The following is a 23,391-nucleotide window of genomic DNA, read 5'->3' as shown; positions in this document are numbered from 1 at the left end:
ATTTCTGAATGTTAAAATATTTAGATACCATTGTATAGTAAGTCCGCGTGTCCCATTTTTGAATGTTAAAGTATTTAGATACCATTGTATAGTAAGTCAGTGTGTCCCATTTCTGAATGCACATGCTTTTATTAATGATCACATTTTCACATTTTCATATCCTATATGTGTAATAGACTTGATTTCCTGACTTGTGACAGCAAAATAAGTTTATGAAAAAATGGAAAAAAAAACACACAGCCTTCCATTTTTTCAAACCTCACAGAGTCCAACAAACAAGGCAGCAGCTACTTACAAAACAGTCCAATCCTTCCTTTCTGTTTTGGCAAGAAGCAATAATAAAAGTCCTTTAAAGTATCTCAGTCTTTATTCCTTCTCAGGAAGATGCCCAGGCCTTATCAGAATAGTCCACAGTCATTTATCTACACTGTAGCATAACTTCAAGACCCTGTTTTAGGCAAACATTCCCTCAGTGTGAAAGGGAGGGTGGCCTAATGGTTAAGGTGTTTGTCTTACAAACACAAGGTGCAGGGTTTGAGTCTCACAAGGGATAATTGGCTAGGCTTGAAATGGCTCACAAGGGCAGTTATCTTAGTAGCAACTTATCTATCCTATCCTATCCTGTCTAAACATAGTACTTTCATCTTTGGTAGGGGTACAGCCCAGTCATTTATGCACTGTTTAAGTAAATGGACTGAAAAACAAATCACCAATAATCATTCACAGAAAATAATTATAGTAAAACTCAGTCTCATGAAAATGAAAATGACGTAATCAGTGATGGTATAAGATCAATAACCACACGTACAAAAATACACCAATAAAAAGGAAGAAAATTTAACAAGTTTACAAACTTAGTTGGTGAAGGCAATTACAGTGGTAGGAAGAGACTCTATGACCTGCTGCAAATTTGGATATTTTGTTATAACAAGATGAGAGTTTTGATTTGAGGGAAGATTGTAGGCTGGTTAGGATAGATGCACCATATAAAAGTGATGGGATGAGGTATGTATTAGCGAATATAATCTTAGTGGTGGGAGAGATAAAGCAACTGTGGCGGTAAAGCATACCTAATTTTTTATGGTTTTTTTTTATATTTGCTTGCAGGTGTTTATCATATTTTAGTTGATTGTCGAGGATAATTCCTATTAACTTTGTGTCAGAGACTAGTTCTTTGGGGGTATTATTATTGCTGGTAATTATGAAGGATTGTTTGTCTAGGGAAGAGGTTTAAGGTGCATTGAATAGCATACGTTTTGTTTTGGTTGCATTAAGGGCTAGATGGTTGTTTAGCATCCACTGATCACTGGAAGAGAAGGCAGCTTGTGTTAGATAGTTAAGAGTTGTAATGGAAGGGGAGGGACAGATTATAGTAGAATCATCGGTATATTGGATGAGACTGGAGTTAGGAATGGCTTGGAAGAAATCATTTATGAATATGTTGAATAATAGGGGGCCTAGGATGGAACCTTAGGGAATGCCTGTGGATGTATTAAGGAATGGTGAGGTAGCTTTTTTCCATTTAACTGCTTGTTGCCTGTTTGTGAGATAGCTTGAGAACCGCTAGGTAGAGGAAGGGGATAGGTTAAGTTTAGAGAGTTTGGTAAGAAGGAGGTTGTGGGAAATAGTGTCAAATGCTTTAGAGAGGTCAAGGAAAAGAGTGGATAAAAAGTGGCCAGAGTCGCAGGCTTTGTTGATTGTTTCTAGGAAGGAGAGGAGGGCAGTGGAGGTACTATGACCTGGTCTAAAGCCATGTTGTGTGTGGGGTAAGAAGCTGAATATTGATGAGGTAGGGTAAGAGTTGTTGATGTGCACACTTTTCAAGTAGCTTAGCAATAGGGGATAGGACAGCGATAAGGTGAAAGTTTGGGATGTCATTATTATTGCCACCTTTATGGAGAGGAATAATAAAGGCCTTCTTCCAGAGCTGTGGTCTTGGCTTTCTGAGACAGACCAATTAATTAGTATGCTGATAGGGAGAGCAATGGCTTCTCTGGCTACTTTTAGGAAGCAGGTGGGAATGTCATCAGGGACATTGGAACCAGGTTTTAATTTTAGGAGATGTTTTTTTAAGGTGGATATAGAAATGGGATTGATAGAGAAAGGTGGAGGTTGGGGGCAAGGGATGCTAGGGGTGGAAGGGATGGGAGAATGCTGAGGAGGGGTTGTAGAGGTGTGAAGGATGATGTTAACTTGCTTATGGATTCTGTGACAAAAGAGTTAAATTTAGTGGCCAAGTCCATGTCAGATGCATCTAGGTTGGGGTAAGGGTTTTCTTTTTTTCCCTGGGTTGAGTAGAGATGAGATTCCTTTCCTAAATAGTTTGGGATTGGTGGTGTGGTTGGTTTGGAGAGTGGATAAATAGGCTTTGCCATCTGAGGAAATACATTTTTTTACTTTATTTTGTAGTGTTTTATATTCATTTAGGGCAATAGTGGTTTTATATTTATGGTAACATGTCCAGGCTTTGTCACAGAGTCGCATAGTAGCCAAGGTGTTTTTGGTTAACCAGGGTACAGGGTTACTTTTTATAAGTTTTGTTTTTATAGGGGCAAAGGAGTTGAGCAGGTTTGTGAAAGTAGAGTTAAAGTAGGATAGAGCATTATCTAGGGAAAGTGTTTTTAATGGGTTCCAGTTTGTGCTTTTTAGTGCATTTGAGAAGGTTTCAGCATTGAAGTTCTTTAGGCAATAAGTGGAAATATAGGTGTGAGTTAGTTGTATAGAAGAGGGAAGACGGTGGGCAAAAGTGGGGAAGTGGTCAGCTAGTTGGTCTGGGAGAATACCACTATCAGAGATATAGTGAGGATGGGATAACAGAATCCAGTCTATTATAGTTCCAGTGATGGAGTTCTTGGAAGGCCTGGTAGTGGAATTGATTAGTTTGTAAAGTTATATAAGTTAATATTGAGTGAGTAAGTGGGAGATTGGATTGTGACCCAGTTTATGTTCATGTCCCCTAGAATTATGGTTTCTTGAATAATGTTGGTAGAGACTCAGGAGAGAATATCTTCAAGGGATGAGATATTGTCTTCAGGGGGAATATAGACGGAGATAACATATATGAGTATATGCTTGTTTAGGTGGAGTAGAGCTGGTATTATTTCTGCCTTGCCAGATTTGGGAAAGGGTTTGATATAGGGGGTGACTAAGAGGGATGCCGAGTAAAAGAGTGCTACACCCACCCATTTTTTCATGTTCTGTCATTCCTTAACATGCATTAGTCGAGAGGAGTTATTTTAGAATCTTGTTTGTGGGGCTTAAGGCATGTTTCTGAGATGGAGAGCATATTGGGCTGGTTATGCAGAAGCCAAGCATGAAGGCTTGGAATTTTGTTACATAGGCTCTGAGCATCTAGAGCTGAGAAGTGGAGGGGTTTGCCTGTTGCTAGGGGGTTGGATGCAGTGTGGTAGAGGGGCCTGGGTTTGGGTGGATGTCCCCAGAGAGAAGGCTAGACATAAGATGATGGATGAGGTATTTGGTTTGTTTGAGGTGTAGTATACAGGTAGAGAGATTTGTGGACATTAGACTAGTGTAGTTGGGAACAGTGTTTTTGAGTTAGGTAAGAGTATATACAAATGGAGCATGCTAGTGTTCAGGGGGTAGAGACTGGGAGATATAAGAATAACAGTAGATGTGTACTTTGTATAGGATGGGGTGGTGGTTTGAAATGGGGGAGTGGTTTGCATTAGTAGGTTGGGTGATCTAATTTAGGTAAGTTAAGGTAATTAGAAGTATTATTTGAGTAAGTAGGGTTAGAGATTTGAGGGCCATGATGTTGGTTATTAGAGAAGAAGTAAGGGGTGAGTTAAGTTGTAAAGTTAGTTTGAGTAAGAGATTATGGTTTAGGTTAATTGTTTAGTAGTTTAGCAGGATAAGTTGTGTTTGGTAGCAAACTCTGAAGGGTAGGCTTACTGTAATGGGTGAACTGTGGGAGGAGATTTTGGGTGTATGATGGGTAGTTTGGATTGGATGGTGGAAGTGGTGGGAGTGGCTAGCTAAGTATAAGTGTAGGGGTATTATGGGTGGGTGGAATTTGGGGTAGGGTAGGGGAGCGGAGTGAGCCCTTAGGGCGAACGGAGTGGGTACAGCCAAGGGAAGGAATAATTAAGGTCAAAAGTGAAAAACAATCAGTGGACTGTAAGGGAAGTTCAGACAAAAGTATGCAAGGAGGTAGGGGATGTTCTCACAGTGGTATAGGGAAAGGATTAGCGTGGTTCAGAAAGGTAAAAGATGGTGCCACAGGAAGGAAGGCAAAGTGAAAGAATCTGGGGGAGGGGTTGTAAAAAAAAAAGAAAGTGAAATAAACTGGGGGAGGGGTTGGAATAGAGACTGGAGATAAATATCACAGTGGCCTAGCTGGTTGGAACCAGTACTGACAGGGTAAGGTCAGCAGTGTGAAACAGCACTGAAACAATTAGAAAGAAAGAAACTGTGAAAATCAAAGCTGAAGAGGGAATGAGAGCAAGCCAGAGATGAAAATGTTGCAGATATAAATTTAAAAACAGGAGACAAAGGGAACAGAAGATATACTAGGGATTAAATAATACTCTAGAGTGTGGCTGGGAACATTAAACCTAAATATACTGGAACTACTGAGAGTTAAGACAATATTAAACTAAAAGCTATTGGTACTATTAGTTAAAACAGCAAGGAATGTGGTAGACTGCTGGCATTGTGTTACCTCCTGGTGGCCAAAGTAAGTTACTACAATCAGAAAAACTAACCTGTGTGTATGCTAATCTGTCTTGTAGTAATACTTTAAATAAGGAGCAGTTTACTTTTTTTAAAAGCAGATAGTTTTAAAAACAGATTTGAAGTGTGGATAAATTGCAATAGAAGGAACACCTACAGTTTGGAAAGCTGTGCTTGTTCAAGCTGTGGAGAGTATTCTTCCTCTGTTGACTAAGTTCCCTCCTGATCTTAGATATCAGTTTATTTATTTTTTTGTTCTATAGCTTATTTATACTGATAGTCCACCAGGGTGGCTTGTTTTTTCAGGAAGACCTTGTTTTGTTTCTTTTTGGGTACAGCCAAGTCAAGGCATTTGTTTAAGTGGCTGTATAGTGCATTTGTGTATTTCTATGCATAGGACTCATTGTTGGCTATGTTAGCAAGGCCTTTGAAACTTTTTATACCATCACTTTGTGCATAATAGTTTGTTTTGGAGAAAATTTTCTGTTTTTTTTTTTAACTCCTGTGGGGGTGTCAGGTTTGATACTTTACTTCAAATGAGGCTAAGATTTATTGTCTGACCTTAGCAGGGAGGGCAGCACACAGGGGAAGTTTAGTGACCCCTCATGTTGCAGAGCTCTAGTTCAAGGACATTTGAGCCCCTTGTGAGGGTGCAAACCAACTGTTCCATGGTATTTGAATAAACAAAGTCCAGGAACTTCATAGTGATTGTGTTTGTGCTCATGTAAGTCACCCAGTCGATGAAGGAAAGTTGAACTCTTCCATGACTAGGGTGTTTGGCTGTATACTGAGTGACTCTAGCAAGTCCAGGTAGGTGGTATGTTTCTCCTGGTTCATGGCAGGGGAACGGTAGCTAGCGATGATGTGGTGGGATATTTTACCTATAGGTAATTGATCTGGAGAAGCTCAAAAGAGTCATACTGTTTCACCAGTATTGTGGTGTATTTGGATTTAATGAAGATGGATACACCTCCACCTCTGGTTCTTTCATGCTCATTTTGAGGTCTGAACATGTGAAAGGAGTTGTAGCCTTTTACGGCCAGGGATCTGTCAGTGGCCTTGAACTAAGGCTCAGTAAGTGCACAAATGTCAGCATCCTCCAAGTTAAGGAGTGCTTCCAGGGGGTCCAGTTTATTGTTTAAGTGCCTTACATCAAGCAGCATGACCTTGAGTTTATCTTTAGTGGATTTCTTTATGTGGGAATTTTTGTTATTTGGATGTTGTCTAAAAAAGGCACTATGGGAGAGGCAGGTATCTTTGCCAGTATCTGAAAGCCTTGAGGAGGCAGATGAAGGCCATCTCTGGCAAAGCAGTGTGGACTGTCGACCATGTCTTCCCAGGTAGACAGATACTGGATCCACCTCCAGTGACACCAGAATCTAAGCCAATTATTGAAATAAATAATTTTTGTCTGTATTGTGGCATCATCCTAGGTAAAGGTAGAATGCTGCTTAGGGCTAGGAACATACCTGCCTAGGATACATAATCTGAGAGTTTGGTCACGTCTCTCTTCTATAGTCCAGAGAGGTACATCTCAAGTCAATCACACAACATGTACTATTACAGGATCATCATTTCTACTTTTTGCTGAGCACCTTGAATGTGTGTGTGATTTGACTGATCCTGAAACCTTACAGGCAGTTGACCGTGACCTGCTACTTGTTCAGCCTGTTGAGGGGAAAATCCTTGTGTCTCACTGTTGAGTCACCTAACATTAGATTTGTTACCTTAGCCTTAGGGGCTTAATTGTTGAGACACCGATATGTGTCTTGTTATGTGTAGTGGTGGGTTCTGTTCATGTACCGGTATGTGTATGTTGTTTGTTCTTGGGAGGTTTATGGTCTTTTGGTAGGCTCTTAGTGAGTACCTCCGCATATGTGGGTTTATATGTCTTGACCATATCTTGTGTGAGAGGGGAGATGTGTGGACTGACAACCTGTTAGAGGTCTTGTATAATGTTATGTGAGAGAACCGATTCTAATTTCATGATATAGTTAAAGCTCTCACACATTGTGTTTGTTTGCTTTAGGAGCAAGTGGTTGTCAATATACTTCAGGCAATTATTACATTGCTTCAGGATGCCCATGTCAATCAGATTGGCACAAGAAATTGTAGGAAACACTCCATCAGTTATAAGAGGTATATATATATATATATATATATATATATATATATATATATATATATATATATATATATATATATATATATACATACATATATATATATATATATATATATATATATATATATATATCTATATATCTATATGGGTTACCATTACTACATCGACAGCCCATTCCATCGAAACCAACTTCACCGACATGGCAGATCACTGACAACTGAAGAGCTGACCTTTCCCACACGGTAAGTAACTGTTTGGCCATCAACCTGCATTTTTCCCTTACCCCTACGGCAGTACATTCTTGGAATTGGAATATTTATTAAGGGGGTGTGGGGGCATAGCCCCCCACATTGTTGGCTTTGTTTTGTTGGTGGTTTTTGAAGGTTGATGGCTGAACGGTTAGTTACCATGTGCTAAACATCAGCTCTTCCGATGTCGATGATCTGCCATGTCGGTGAAGTTGGCTTTGATGGAATGGGCTCTCGATGTAGTAATGGTAACCCATACACACACACACACACACACACACACACACACACACACACACACACACACACATATATATATATATATATATATATATATATATATATATATACATATATATATATACATACACACATATATAGTAGTAATTACTGGAATGGGCTAGATGGACCAGGGTTTGCTTGTGAGACAAACAAAGGAGGCTATTCTGTGGAGGGGCTAAGTGTGGAAGACTGTGCCAATGCCAAAATGGTAACAGAGTTACTGGCTAGGTAGCAATGCACATCTGGGTTGCCAACAGAGAGCCAATGGAGCTTCGGAGGGTACTCTATGGAGGGTAGTCTAATGGTTAAGGTGTTTGCCTTATAAACACAAGGTGCAGAGTTTGAGTCTCACAAGGGATAATTGGCTAGACTTAAAATGGCTCGCAAGGGCAGTTAGCTTAGTACTAATCTATGAACCTATAATCTACCAATCTAGCAAATTTCAAGGGAAAATAATGTTTATAAGCATTTGCATCTATACACAGCAGCACAAAACCTGCAGTGTGGTGCACAGCTATGCACAAATGAGGGTCTCAAACACAAGAGAAGTTAAACAGTTTTAACACAAATTCCTCTGCCTTGTCTCTATGATATGTAGCTGTCAAATTCAGGTAATAATGGTAAAGATGATGTATTTGCATATGAAGGAAAGCAGGTACTTTATTGATTGTGTGTGTTTGTATGCACACATGAACTTATCTTAAAATATTTAGATACCATTGTATAGTAAGTCAGTGTGTCCCATTTCTGAATGTTAAAATATTTAGATACCATTGTATAGTAAGTCCGCGTGTCCCATTTTTGAATGTTAAAGTATTTAGATACCATTGTATAGTAAGTCAGTGTGTCCCATTTCTGAATGTTAAAATATTTAGATACCATTGTATAGTAAGTCAGTGTGTCCCATTTCTGAATGTTAAAATATTTAGATACCATTGTATAGTAAGTCATCATGTCCCATTTCTGAATGTAAAATACTTAGATACCATTGTATAGTAAGTCAGTGTGTCCCATTTCTGAATGTTAAAATATTTAGATACCATTGTATAGTAAGTCAGTGTGTCCCATTTCTGAATGTTAAAATATTTAGATACCATTGTATAGTAAGTCAGTGTGTCCCATTTCTGAATGTTAAAATATTTAGATACCATTGTATAGTAAGTCATCATGTCCCATTTCTGAATGTAAAATACTTAGATACCATTGTATAGTAAGTCAGTGTGTCCCATTTCTGAATGTTAAAATATTTAGATACCATTGTATAGTAAGTCAGTGTGTCCCATTTCTGAATGTTAAAATATTTAGATACCATTGTATAGTAAGTCAGTGTGTCCCATTTCTGAATGTTAAAATATTTAGATACCATTGTATAGTAAGTCAGTGTGTCCCATTTTTGAATGTTAAAATATTTAGATACCATTGTATATTAAGTCAGTGTGTCCCATTTCTGAACGCACATGCTTCATTTTCATATCCTATATGCGTAATAGACTTGATTTCTTGACTTGTGACAGCAAAATAAGTTTATGAAAGAAATGAAAAAGAAAACACACACAGCCTTCCATTTTTTCAAACCTCACAGAGTCCAACAAACAAGGCAGCAGTTACTTACAAAACAGTCCAATCCTTCCTTTCTGTTTTGGCAAGAAGCAAGAATAAAAGTCCTTTAAAGTATGTCAGTCTTTGTTCCTTTTCAGGAAGATGCCCAGGCCTGTCAGAATAGTCCACAGTGATTTGTCTACACTGTAACATAACTTCAATACCCTGTTTTAGGCAAACATTCTCTCAGAATGAAAGAGGGTGGCTTAATGGTTAAGGTGTTTGCCTTGCAAACACCAGGTGCAGGGTGTGAGTCTCACAAGGGATAATTGGCTAGGCTTGAAATGGCTCACAAGGGCAGTTATCTTAGTAGCAACTTATCTATCCTATCCTATCCTGTCTAAACATAGTACTTTCATATTTGGTAGGGGTACAGCCCAGTCATTTATGCACTGTTTAAGTAAATGGACTGAAAAACAAATCACCAATAATCATTCACAGAAAATAATTATAGTAAAACTCAGTCTCATGAAAATGAAAATGACGTAATCAGTGATGGTATAAGATCAATAACCACACGTACAAAAATACACCAATAAAAAGGAAGAAAATTTAACAAGTTTTCAGCAGTGTTTATAGAGATAAAATAATTAAAATTAGGTATTTTTTCTGTGCTGATTCTTATTTGCCAAATCAGTTTTCTAAACTCAGGTTTTAAAATAGAGAACAGCGAAGTTATGAGTTATTTTATATGTATTTATTTTAATTCTTCTATATTTTGATATTTGTTTATGTGATTATTTTTGCATAAAGGTATTGCCTCTGAAAATGTGGTAGCACAGTCCATTTTAGGGTTTTACTAATGGTCCCATGATAACTATAGAATTAAATAAACTACTTAAATGGTAAACGATGAAATAAAAAAAAAATGCCATCACCAACACCTCCACCATGACTGCCACCAAAACCGCCACCAAGACCTAATGATAAAGTAAGACACAATTTAAATTTAATAACAAATTTTATATTCTGGATATTTTCTGATCTCTTGCAACATAAGAGTGTACATTTAAGTCTAGCAGGAGATAATCAAACAAACAAGATGAGGTAATAATATTTTTTGTTCCAGTCCCCCACTGGTTATTGAGCTTTCCTTCTAACCTGCTCTATTTTCTAGGTCACTCACTCTGGGCAGGAGGCCCATGGCTTATTCATTCCCTGTGGATGACAATAAAATGATCAAGTGTACTAGGAGAGGTGCCATCATTCTGAGTTTTTAGTTGCAGCCCTGATGCCTCATGCGTGCTCATTAGTATTCAAGGCACTGGCATGCAATGTGCCCTTGTGTTGCATACATCTCCATGTGGTGTTATTAATTAGCTCTGCCCAATTGTTAACATGCACCTCAGTATGATGCCTGCTCAATTCCAGGAATTCTAGCATGCCAACTGCGAGAACAAGCCGATTCCCCTGCCCCAAAGAGAGGTGAGCAGGCTTAAGTTTCATAATTCTTCATTTCATTCTGGAAGCTTCAACAACCACCCAAGGCACTGCTCAAACCTGGGTCACCTGGGTCATAGTCAAGGCGTCACCTCTGTATGCAATATACCTGGACAATTCAGGTAATAATACATGAGATGCTACATAAGCATATGACTGAAAGCAGGTGCTGTATTGTGTGAGTGTGTGTGTTTGTGTGCACAGGGTCTATATTACCAGATCGAAACTTTAGGTTTTCAAATACCTAAACATCGAACTGGTAATATCGAAATCCAAAAACCAGGAATGGCCATTTTCACACAGGCAAATAATTCCCTTGGCCATTATGCATATTTTGCCCTTTTGTCAGATTTAGAGCAATATCAGAGTTGGTATATTTAGTTGGGGGGTGGGGGTGGATGTGTGAAGCCCCCCACTTCATTTGGTTTTAAAAGATTTTTTTTTTACGGCCATGGGAATTCTTTCCCTGCATGAAAGAAGTCGCTCAAGGTTTTTGAATTTCGATATTACCAGTTTATATATTTGACCTGGTAATATAGACCCATGTGCACACATACATTTATCCTAAAATATTTAGATAGTGTAGTATACTAAGTCAACGTGTCCCATTTCAGAATGCATATGCTTTTATCTATGCTGCAATCACACTTTCACATTTTCATATACTATGTGCATAATAAAGTTGATTTCCTGACTTGTGGCACCAAAATAAAGTTATGAAAAAATGGAGGAAAAAACATGTAGACTTCTATTTATTCAAATCTCACAGAGTCTAAAAACAAGGCAGCAGTTACTTACAAAGTAGTTCAATCCTTCCTTTTTGTGTTGATAAGAAGCAGGAATAAAAGACCAAAGCATTCAGATACGTTCCTTTAAAGTATCTCACTCTGGATTCCTTCTCAGGAAGATGCCCAGGCTGAATATAGAGTGGGTACCCACTCTATATTCAGCCAAACCACACACAAACACATACATCTACCTTTTACACTTCTCTCTCTTCATTCTCAAATGCCAATTCCACCCCTAGTTACCACCTACCCAAATTCCATAGGCACTCTCACCTCACCTATACCCTACCCTCAGATAAAAAAATAAGACCTCTAACCCTTCTCAGAATCAAACTCACATCTAAGCCTGATGATCCTACCTTACAAGATGGTGACATTCACCCCAACCCTGGCCCCGTGTATCCTTCTTCTCAACCATCTAGACCAATCTCCAATAATACCCTCCTCATAGGGCATCTTAACATACGAAGTGTAAACAACAAAGTACCCTACCTACACGCCCTCCTAGATACACACTGTTTTGACATTCTCTGTCTCTCAGAAACCTGGCTAAAGCCAGCCACTAAAGATACTGAGATTATACCACAAGGCTATAATATACTAAGGCTTGACCGTACTAAACGAAAGGGTGGTGGAGTGGCAATTCTGTTTAAGAATCATCTTAATATCTCTACCCTTTCAGCCTGTCCAACCCAAGATAGTAAGGTGGAAGCCATCATCACTAAACTTCAACTTAATGCAAAGAAAGCCCTTTACATCATCTGCATATACATACCACCTGGAAACAATATACCGATCATAGAAGACTTTCTCAGCTGGGTTTCCATCAACTACCCCCAAGAAACTATAATTCTTGGCGACTTTAATATAGACTGGAATATTATTAATGCTGAAAATCCCACCTCTCACATTAACCTAAATGGTTTTACCCAAACCATTACCTCTACAACAAGGCTTAATAAATTAAGTAAGAAACAGACTATTTTAGACTGGATACTCATAAACAAAGTTAACATAACATATAAAGTAGGAACTATGCCTGATGACCTCAGTGATCATTGCTTAACTTATATTACAAGAGAGAAGACAGACTATCTTCACCTCCCTAATATAAGAAAAATACGTTCTACTAAACACTTTAAAATCGACCTATTTCAAAATGAACTCAGAGCTTGTAACTGGAACACCTTAAAAATACTTCCACTTAATGAAGCAGTATTATTCTTTAATTCTACCTTCCTTTCCATTTTGAATAAACATGCTCCTGAGCGTACTATTAGAATGAAATCTAATACAGCCCCTTGGCTCTCAAATGAAACTAAAAAACTAATCCTCTCTAAAAATAAGGTTTGGGCCAAATGGAGATCCCATAGAATCAGCTCTGATTTTCTTCACTTTCGCCAACTTAGAAATCTTACCAAAAAAGCTATAATCACTGACAAAAGAAAGTTCTACTGTGAACTTCAAGAAACCCATTTTAATAAACCCAAACAATTTTGGTCCTCAATCAATAGACTCCTTTCACCAGGAACAGCTAAAACTCCCTCCCCACTAAATGCTGACCCAGACACCCCTCACCAAACTGCCAATGCTTTTAACTCCTTCTTTACTGAAACTATTCAATCTCTTGCTAGACAACTGAACACTAATAACTTCTATCCTCCAAATAATCTAGCAAACTCTTCCTCCAACTTCTCTCTACAACCCATCTCTACCTCCTTCATCTATAAACTTATTCTCAAACTGAAACCTTGTACCCCCTCTGCTGACAAGCTCCCTTCCCTTTTTCTGCAAAAGGCAGCCAAAGAAATTGCATACCCAATAACTATACTCATAAATAGGACCATCCAAGAGGGAACCATCCCTGATATCTGGAAAGTCTCATATAATCCCACTACACAAAGGCAGTAACTCTATTGACTACTCCAACTATAGACCAATTGCTCTTCTTTCTCCTTTAGCAAAAATTATGGAGAAATGTATTCATCAGCAACTTGTACAGTATCTCTCTCTTCACAATATTATAGCTAACTGTCAACATGGCTTTAGACCTCACCATAGCACCACCACTGCCCTCCTTCCCTTTGTAGATACCATTAACAGCAATCACAACAATAATCTTTTCTCTTCTGCCCTATTCATTGACCTCTCTAAAGCTTTTGACATGGTCAACCGCTCTTCTTTAATTAGCATTCTTGAATCCCTCTCATTTGATAGCCTTGCCATCAAATGGTTTAGTTCATATCTCAGTAACAGACAACAAGCCGTTCTCTGGGACAACCACATTTCCTCCTTACTTCCCATTTCTATTGGAGTCCCTCAGGGCTCTATTCTTGGTCCACTTCTCTTCTCCCTCTATATTAATGATCTCCACTCTGTAATTCCTCAAGCTACCTGTATTCAATACGCGGACGACTCCACTATTATTTGTTCAGCATCCTCCTCCTCAGATCTAACCTCACTAACTCAAACTATGTTCAACACAGTAGAAACATGGTTTACTAGATGGTACCTTCTTCTTAATGCTAAAAAACAAACTTCTCCTCTTCACCCACATCCCTCGTACCCCTCCACTAAATTTCACCATCTCCTCAAACAACAACACTGTCATCTCTCCTGACTCTACAACTAAACTGCTAGGAATAACCATTGATAACAATCTCTCTTTTGACCAACACATCAACAACACCATCAAATCAGTTAACAGAAAAATAGGATCCTTATACCGTATTAAACCATTTCTCACCCCATCTACTAGAGCTACTATTGCTCACTCCCATCTTATATCTACTCTCTTTTATGCCTCTCCTATCTTCACCAGCCTCAAGAAAACTAACCTAAACAAACTAGCAACTTGCTACAATAACATTGCCCGCTTCGCCACTGGTAACCCTTTTAGAACCCATCACTGCCTCAATTTGAAACACTTAGGCTGGCTGGAACTACAAAACTTTCTTATTATCTCACAACTTACTATTGCCCACAAATTACTGTACCAACCTAATAACACCCCTATTCTATCACAACTTTTACTCCCTTATAACAATCTCACCTCTCTTCGTTCCTCTTGTAAACTCATGACCAAACCCACAAAGGCCCACAACTTAGCTGGTGACTCTTTATTCACTAATACTGTAGGCAGAGCATGGAATTTGCTGCCTAAGGAGTTAACTCTAATCACATCCTTACCTCTCTTCAAACAACAAATCAAACTGTACTTCCAAAACCACTGGCTTTGTTCTTGTAGTACTCCAGGCTAACTTCCCTCTCCCCCTCCTCTCTTGACCTTTAACCCTACTTTAAGCTCAATAATTAGCATCTACCTTGTTTTTTTCCCTTGCTGTACTACCATGCTCTGACCTACTTCTCCCATCTCTCCCACCTCCTCTTGACTGTCTTCTTTCTTTTCCTCTCTCACTTCCTAACTCCTGTCTCTTCCCTCTGTTTTTATCTTACATTCTCCTTCTACTTCTCTACCCATCTCAGCTTTAACTGTTATCTGTATGGCAGATGCCTTATTGCATAAACCTTTATGTATTATGTAAAATGCTTTGAAACTGACCTAACATTATGTATGACTACAACTGTTTGTGTTCCTTAATGTTTGTTGATTTTGTTACCAAATTTTCTTATTGTTTCTTATTTTTAATTCTATGTCTTTATTAACAACATGTCTCTTTATTATGTTTTGTTTGGAGCTTTTCTCCCCGGGCCTCTACTGAAAATGGAAATATATCCAGCTAGACTAGCCCGGTCAACAAATGTAAAATAAAATAAAATAAAATAAAATTGTCAAAATAGTCCACAGAGATTTGCCTACACTGTAACATAACTCCAAGATGCTATGTGTAAGTAACCATTCCCTCTGTATGTCTTGTCAGCTGTAGTACTTTGGTACTCGGTAGGGCTATAGTCCAGACTTTTGTGCACTGTTTAATTACATAGACTGAAAAACAAATCTCCAATAATCATTCACAGAAAATATTTACAGGAAAACACAGTCTCATGAAAATGAAAATTATGTTATCAGTGATGATAAAAGATAATATAACCAAACATACTAAAATACATGAATAAAAATTAATAAATTATAACAAGTAAAAATAAAATATTTCCTATCTGCTCTAAACTACAAAACCATACATAGAGATAAAATAATTAAAACTAGGTATTTTCTGAGCTAAGTCTTAGCTGCCAAATCAGTTCAGTCCACTGTGACTAGTATGCACTGAAATCCATTTTGAGATATCACTAATGGTCCTTTGTGACTACAGAAATAAATGAATTACTTAAATGATTAATAATGAAAGCAAATAAAATAAAAACGTTATGCTCCCAGTAACTGCACCAAGACTGCTGCCATCACCTAGTTGCACTGTATCCCTTTTCTTCAGAAAACCTAGCGTCATAAACAAAAATAGACTTATTGATAAAATGAGACATAATTTAAATTTAATAACAAATGTTATATTCTGAATATTCTCTGAGCTGCTACAACATAAGAGTATACATTTAAGTCAAGCAGAAGGTAATCAAACAGACAAGATGAGATAATATTTTTGTTCCAGTCCCCACTGGTTATTGAGCTTTCCTTATCATTTGCTCTATTTTTCTGGTCACTGCTTCTGGGGAGGAGTCCCATGGCCTATTATTTCCCTATGGATGACAGTAAAATGGTCAAGTGTACTGTATCGTGTGAGTGTGTGTGTGTGTGTGTGTGTGTGTGTGTGTGTGTGTGTGTGTGTGTGTGTGTATTTGTGTGTATGCACACATATCTTAAATAACTTAGACACCTTAATACCATAAGAAAATCAATGCATGCTATTTCTGCATGTAAATGTTTTTATTTATGATGTCATCAAAGATTTTTCCCATACCATGGGCAGATTTGACTTGATTTCTTGAATTGTGGCACCAAAATAAGTATATGGGAAAAAAACATATAGTGTTACTTTTTTTCAAAAGTCCCAGAGCCCAACAAACAGTGAATGAGTTACTTATGAAAGATTCAAATCCTTCCTTTCTGTGCTGGCAAGAAGCAAGAATAAAAGTCCAAAACATACAGATACTTTCCGTTAAGGTATGTTACTCTGGATTCCTTCTCAGGAAGATGCCCAGGCCTTGTCAGAAATGTCCATTGTAACTAGTGTACACTGTAACATAACTTCAAGACCCTGTTTTAGGCAACCATTCCCCCGGCATGAAAGGTCAACCACATTACTTTGGTACTTGTAGGGCTACAGCAGACTCTTTTATGCACTGCTTACTTACATGAACTGAAAAACAAATCATCAATTGTCTTCCAGAGCAAATAGTTAAAGGAAAACTCCATCTCATGAAAATGAAAATGACGTAATCAGTGATGCTATAAGATCACATAACCAAACATACAAAATACAAGAATAAAAATGAATAGATTATAACCAGGAAAAATAACACATAACTTATCCAGTCTAAATTTCAGAACCATATATAAAGATAAAATAATTACAGTTAGGTATTTTTCCTGTACTCAGATTAGTTGCCAAATCAGTTTTCTGAATTCAGGTTTTAAAATAGAGAACAGCAAAGTTTTGAGTTATTTTATATCTATTTATTTTCATCCTTCAGTATTTGGGTATTTGTTTACATGATCATTTTTGCATAGATGTACTGCCTCTGGAAATTTGGTAGCACAGTGGACAGTGCCTAGTATGCACTGAAATCCATTCTTGGGTTTTACTAATGGTCCCATGATGACTACAGAAAAAAACTAATTGCTTCAGTGATAAATAATGAAAGCAAACAAAAGAAATACTTACCTGCCCCAGTAACTTCACCACGACTGCCATCAAGATGTAGTTGCCTTGTAACCCTATTTTTCCTAAAACCTAGTGTCATAAACAAAAATAGACTTATTAATACAATAAGACATAATTTAAATTTAATACCAAATTTTATATTCTGAATATTCTCTGAGTTTCTACAATGTTGTTGTTGTTGTTTGCCTTTCGGCTTTTCTCAGTAAGGGGTCGCCACAGCAGAACTCCGGTTCGCTAATGATTGGCAGTTGGTTTTTATGGTGTCAAGTTGCCAGCCTAAGAGTATAAATTTATGTCTAGCAGAGGGTAATCAAACAGACAAGTTGAGATAATATTTTTGTTCCAGTCTACCATTGGTTTTTGAGCTTTCCCTATCACTTGCTCTATTTTTCTGGACACTCCCTCTGGGCAGGAGTCCCATGGCCTATTATTTCCCTGTCAATGACAATAAAATGGTCAAGTGTACTTGGGAAGGTGCCACTATTCTGAAAATGGGCTGGGCTTTTAGTTGCAGCCCAGATGACCTGTGCATGTGTATTAGCATCCAAGGAGTTGGCATGCAATGAGCCTTTGTGATATATACGTTTCCATGTGAAGTCATTGATTGGGCCTTTTCAGTTGTTTACATACACCTCCAGGTGATTCTTTGTTTCCTATAAGGATTCTAGCATGGTGAGTGTGTCCACAGGCACACCCCTACTAAAAAACAGAAGTGAGTAGGTTTAAGTTTCATCACTCCTCTCCTCCTTTTGACAGCTCCTACAGTATCCAAGGCACTTGCTGAAACTTGGGTCACCTGGGTCATAGTCAGGGCTTCATCCCTCCATGCTAATGTAGCTGCTGAGATCATCTAATACCAGTGAAGCTGATATATTATCACATGATTGAAAGCAGGTACTGTGTGGTGCACGCGCACGTGTGTGTGTGTGTGTGTGTGTGTGTGTGTGTGTGTGTGTGTGTGTGTGTGTGTATGCATGTGTGTGTGTGTGTGTGTGTGTGTGTGTGTGTGTGTGCGTGTGTGTGTGTGTGCAAGTGTGCATGTGTGTGTGTGCATGTGTGCATCTGTGTGTGTGTGTGTGTGTGCGTGTGTGTGTATGCGTGTGCATGTGTGTGTGTGCATGTGTGTGTGTGTATGTATGCATGTATGTATGTGTGTGTGTGTGTGCGCACGCGCGCGCGCGTGTATGTGTGTGTGTGCGCATGTATGTGTGTGTGTGTGTGTGTGTGTGTGTGTGTGTGTGTGTGTGTGTGTGTGTGTATGCACACATATCTTAAATAACTTAGACACCTTAATACCATAAGCAAATCAATGTATGACATTTCTACATGTACATGTTTTTATTTATGTCATCAAATACTTTCCACATACTATGGGTAGATTTTACTTGATTCTTTGAACTTTTCCACCAAAATAAGTATTTGGGAAAAAATATATAGTGTTACTTTTTTTCAAAAGTCCCAGAGCCCAACAGTTACTTGGTTACATAGTTGCTTATGAAAGAGCCAAATCCTTCCTTTCTGTGTTGGCAAGAAGCAAGAATAAAAGTCCAAAACATACAGATACTTTCCGATAAAGTATGTTACTCTAAATTCCTTCTCAGGAAGATGCCCAGGCCTTGTCAGAAATGTCCAGTGTAATTAGTCTACACTGTAACATAACTTTAAGACCCTGTTTTAGGCAACCATTCCCCCGGCATGAGAGGTCAACTACAGTACTTTGGTACTTAGTAGGGCTACAGCAGACTCTTTTGTGAATTGCTTATTTACATGAACTGAAAAACAAATCATCAATTGTCTTCCTGAGCAAACAGTTAAAGGAAAACTCCATCTCATGAAAATGAAAATGACGTAATCAGTGATGCTATAAGATCACATAACCAAACATACAAAATACAAGAATAAAAATGAATAGATTATAACCAGGAAAAATAACACATGACTTATCCAGTCTAAATTTCAGAACCATATATAAAGATAAAATAATTACAGTTAGGTATTTTTCCTGTGCTCAGATTAGTTGCCAAATCAGTTTTCTGAACTCAAGTTTTAAAATATAGAACAGCTAAGTTATGACTTATTTTATATCTATTTATTTGTCATCCTTCAATATTTGGGTATTTGTTTACGTGATTATTTTTGCATAGAGGTACTCCCTCTGGAAATTTGGTAGCACAGTGCACAGTGACTAGTATGCACTGAAATCCATTTTGGGGGTTTACTAATGGTCCCATGATGACTATAGAAATAAACTAATTGCTTCAGTGCTAAATAATGAAAGAAAATAAAAGAAATACTTACCAGCCCCAGTAACTGCACCAAGACTGCCATCAAGATGTAGCTGCCTTGTATCCCTTTTCTTCAGAAAACCTAGAGTCATAAAGAAAAATAGACTTATTGATAAAATAAGACATAATTTAAATTTAATACCAAATTTTCTATTCTGAATATTCTCTGAGCTCCTACAATGTAAGAGTATAAATTTAAGTCTAGCAGCAGGTATTCAAACAGACAAGATTAGATAATATTTTTGTTCCAGCCCCCACTGGTTTTTGAGCTTTCCTTATCACTTGCTCTATTATTCTGGTCACTCCCTCTGGGCAGGAGTCCCATGGCCAATTACTTCCCTGTCGATGACAATAAAATGGTCAAGTGTACTGGTGGGATGTCACTATTCTGAATATGTGCAGGGTTTTTAGTTGCAGCCCTGATGACATGTGCATGTGTATTAGCATCCAAGGAGATGGCATGCAATAAGCCTTTGTGATATATACTTTTCCATGTGAAGTCATTAATTGGGCCTTTCAAGTTGTTGACATACACCTCCAGGTGATTCTTTGTTTCCTATAAGGATTCTAGCACAGTGAGTGTGTCCACAGGCACAAGCCCCAACCCAAAACAGAAGTGAGCAGGTTTAAGCTTCATCACTCCTCTCCTCCTTTTGACAGCTCCTACAGTATCCAAGGCACTTGCTGAACTTGGGTCACCTGGGTCATAGTCAGGGCTTCATCCCTCCATGCTAATGTAGCTGCTGAGATCATCTAATATCAGTGAAGCTGATATATTATCATGATTGAAAGCAGGCATTGTATTGTGCATGTGTGTATGTGTTTGTGTGTGTGTGTGTGTGTGTGTGTGTGTGTGTGTGTGTGTGTGTGTGTGTGTGTATCTGTGTGTGTCTGTGTACGCACACGCTTCTGAAATAACTTAAGACACCTTAATAGCATAAGCAATTCAACGTATGACATTTCTGCAGCTGCATGTTTTTATTTATGATGTCATCAAATATTTTTCACATACCATGGGCAAATTTTACTTGATTTCTTGACTTGTGGCACCAAAATAAGAATATGGGAAGAAAACATATAGTGTTACATTTTTTTCAAAAGTCCAAGAGCCCAACAAACAGTGAATGATTTACTTATGAGAGTCAAATCCTTCCTTTCTGTGTTCCTAAGAAGCAAGAATAAAAGTCCAAAACATACAGATACTTTCCATTAAGGTATGTTACTCTGGTTCATAGGTTCATAGGTTGGTACTAGGCTATCAGCCCTAGGGCCTATACAAGCCTAACCATAACAATTCCCTGGCTATTTCTTCCCACACTATTTACTTCCCTGGACCCCTGTTTAGCAGGGTGACTGACGTGATCCCCGGGGTGAATTTCCTTTCTCCCATCCAATCGTCAAGTTTAATTTTGAAGAGGACCAAAGAGGCACTCTGCTTGACATGTATGGGCAATCTATTCCAGACTCTGGGGAGTCTCTGGATCAAGAACCTATTCCTCCAGCATGTTTTGTTTATTGTGATGACAAGGTTTAGATCCCTGGAGCATCTGGCTCTGAGGGATTGGGATTTCTTTAAGTGTAGCATGTCCAACAGCTCTGGGTTTGACATGGCCTTGTATGTTAAGCAAAGATCGCCTCTGAGTCGACGATATGCGACAGAGTATAGCTGGAGTTTTTTAAGGCGGTCAGCATAGGGCATCTGCTTTAGGCCTGTGATTCTTTTAGTGAGGTATTTCTGCAGCCTTTCCAGTTGTTGCAGATGTCTTCAGAGGTACATACCAAATGTGGCGTTGTATTCTATAATGAGTCTAATGAGGGATGAGTACAGTGGGACAATGACCTCCTTTTTTCTGGATGAAAAGCCCTTAGTGATGAGGTGTGCCACATAGAAGGATTTCCTGACTGTTGTGGCGATGTGGTTATCAAAGGTGAGACCACTGTCCACCTGTGTCCCTAAGTCTCTTATCAAACTTTCGGTGTTTCGTGTATTGCCACCTATATGGTAATTCACGGATACATGTTTTTTCCCAAAGGGGATAACTATACATTTCTTGGCATTGAGCTTGAGCCCATGCCTCTGGCACCAAGCATCTGTTTCTGTAAGGCCCTTTTGTAGAGTATCCACATCATTTGGGGATTCAAGTAATGGTTCCCAGTTGGCAGTCATCTGCGAACTTTATTATCCAGAGTCCCTTAGTGTTGGCCTGTACTTCAGAGAAGTAGATGCCAAACAAGAGCGGTCCCAGGACTGAACCCTAAGGTACTCCACTTGTCACTTGTCTGGAGCTGGATTTGGAGTCAGCTACTTTTACATTGTGGGTTCTATCAGTAAGCAAGTTAGCAACCCATTGGGTGACGTAGGGATTAATGCCCAGCTTAGTAAGTTTATCTATTATTCCAGTGTGGGGATGGTGTCAAAGGCCTTGGCAAGGTCTAGATAGGCTGTGTGGACCACCTTACCCTTGTCCATGGCTCTGGAGACTGATTCGAAGAAGTCAATCAGGTTCAGCAGACAAGATCGGCCCTTCACGAACCCAAACTGGGTGGGGTCCAGTGTTTGAAGGTTGACAATGTTTTTGTTTATAAGTCCCATGACAATACGCTCCGTGGCCTTGCAGATAAGGATTGTCAGACTGATGGGACGGTAGTTTCTGGGATCCAAGGTGGATCCCCCCTTGTGGAGTGGGATAACTGTAGCTCTGCACCACTCAGTGGGCACGAAACCTGAGGTGAGGCTATGATTAAACATGACACTTAGGTGAGGTGCCAGTTCATATTGTAGTTCATGTAGTACACAGCCCAGGATGTCATCTGGTCCCATGGATGCTGTATTCTTAGCTTTGGAGAGTGCGTTTTTTACCTGTGTGGCAGTTATTACTGGAATTTGGCAATCTTCCGGTAATGAGATGGGCCATTTAGGGGGTGAGAGGGGGGTGTAGTTGGCACTGAAGTGATCTGCCAGGATATTGGCAATATCCTTGGGATCAGTATATTTAATGCCATTCTGTTTTAGCTCAGAGCAGATCTGAGCATTGTCATTTAGATTCTTGACATACTTGACATAGTGGTTGTCTTTGGAATCTTTGGCAATTTTATTTTCTGGATTCCTTCTCAGGAGGATGCCCAGGCCTTGTCAGAAATGTCCATTGTAATTAGTCTACACTGTAACATAACTTCAAGACCCTGTTTTAGGCAACCATTCCCCCTGCATGAAAGGTCAACCACATTACTTTGGTACTTGTAGGGCTACAGCAGACTCTTTTATGAACTGCTTACTTACATGAACTGAAAAACAAATCATCAATTGTCTTCCAGAGCAAATAGTTAAAGGAAAACTCCATCTCATGAAACTGAAAATGACGTAATCAGTGATGCTATAAGATCACATAACCAAACATACAAAAATACAAGAATAAAAATGAATAGATTATAACCAGAAAAATATTTCATAACTTATCCAGTCTAAATTTCAGAACCATATATAAAGATAAAATAACTACAGTTAGGTATTTTTCCTGTGCTCAGATTAGTTGCCAAATCAGTTTTCTGAACTCAGGTTTTAAAATATAGAACAGCTAAGTTATGACTTATTTTATATCTATTTATTTTCATCCTTCAATATTTAGGTATTTGCTTATGTGATTATTTTTGCATAGAGGTACTGCCTCCGGAAATTTGGTAGCACAGTGCACAGTGCCTAGTATGCACTGAAATCCATTTTGGGGGTTTACTAATGGTCCCATGATGACTACAGAAATAAATGAATTACTTCAATGCTAAATAGTGAAAGAAAATAAAAGAAATACTTACCAGCCCCAGTAACTGCACCAAGACTGCCATCAAGATGTAGCTGCCTTGTATCCCTTCTCTTCAGCAAACCTAGAGTCGTAAAGAAAAATAGACTTATTGATAAAATAAGGCATAATTTAAATTTAATACCAAATTTTCTATTCTGAATATTCTCTGAGCTCCTGCAATGTAAGAGTATAAATTTAAGTCTAGCAGCAGGTATTCAAACAGACAAGATTAGATAATATTTTTTTTCCAGTCCCCACTGGTTTTTGAGCTTTCCTTATCACTTGTTTTTTGACTTTCTTAGTCGGACAATAAAATGTCAAGTGTACTGAGGGT

The 23,391-nt window shown here is 38.5% G+C and overlaps 1 long non-coding RNA gene across 2 annotated transcripts in view; it reads right to left on the bottom strand.

Moving 5' to 3' along the window:
• The window catches only part of LOC122798919, a 56,017-nt gene extending 32,877 nt beyond the window's left edge, over positions 1-23,140 (bottom strand). Inside the window, exons 1-4 of one of the 2 annotated variants that reach the window (XR_006364349.1) lie at positions 23,071-23,140; positions 19,274-19,342; positions 16,976-17,044; positions 15,544-15,573 (exon numbers count right to left, since the gene is read on the bottom strand). This is a non-coding gene — a long non-coding RNA (uncharacterized LOC122798919). Of the gene's footprint in view, positions 1-15,543; positions 15,574-16,975; positions 17,045-19,273; positions 19,343-23,070 lie in introns of those variants that run through there. The other variant, XR_006364348.1, reaches the window with a different exon arrangement.
• Between the last annotated feature and the right edge of the window lie 251 nt (positions 23,141-23,391).

The sequence above is a fragment of the Protopterus annectens genome, chromosome 3.part1 (genome assembly GCF_019279795.1).
Source record: "Protopterus annectens isolate FY-2018-M chromosome 3.part1, PAN1.0, whole genome shotgun sequence".
NCBI lineage: Eukaryota > Metazoa > Chordata > Ceratodontiformes > Protopteridae > Protopterus > Protopterus annectens.
Note: the sequence above shows the minus strand (reverse complement) of the source record. Positions and strands in the feature narration are given on the sequence as shown.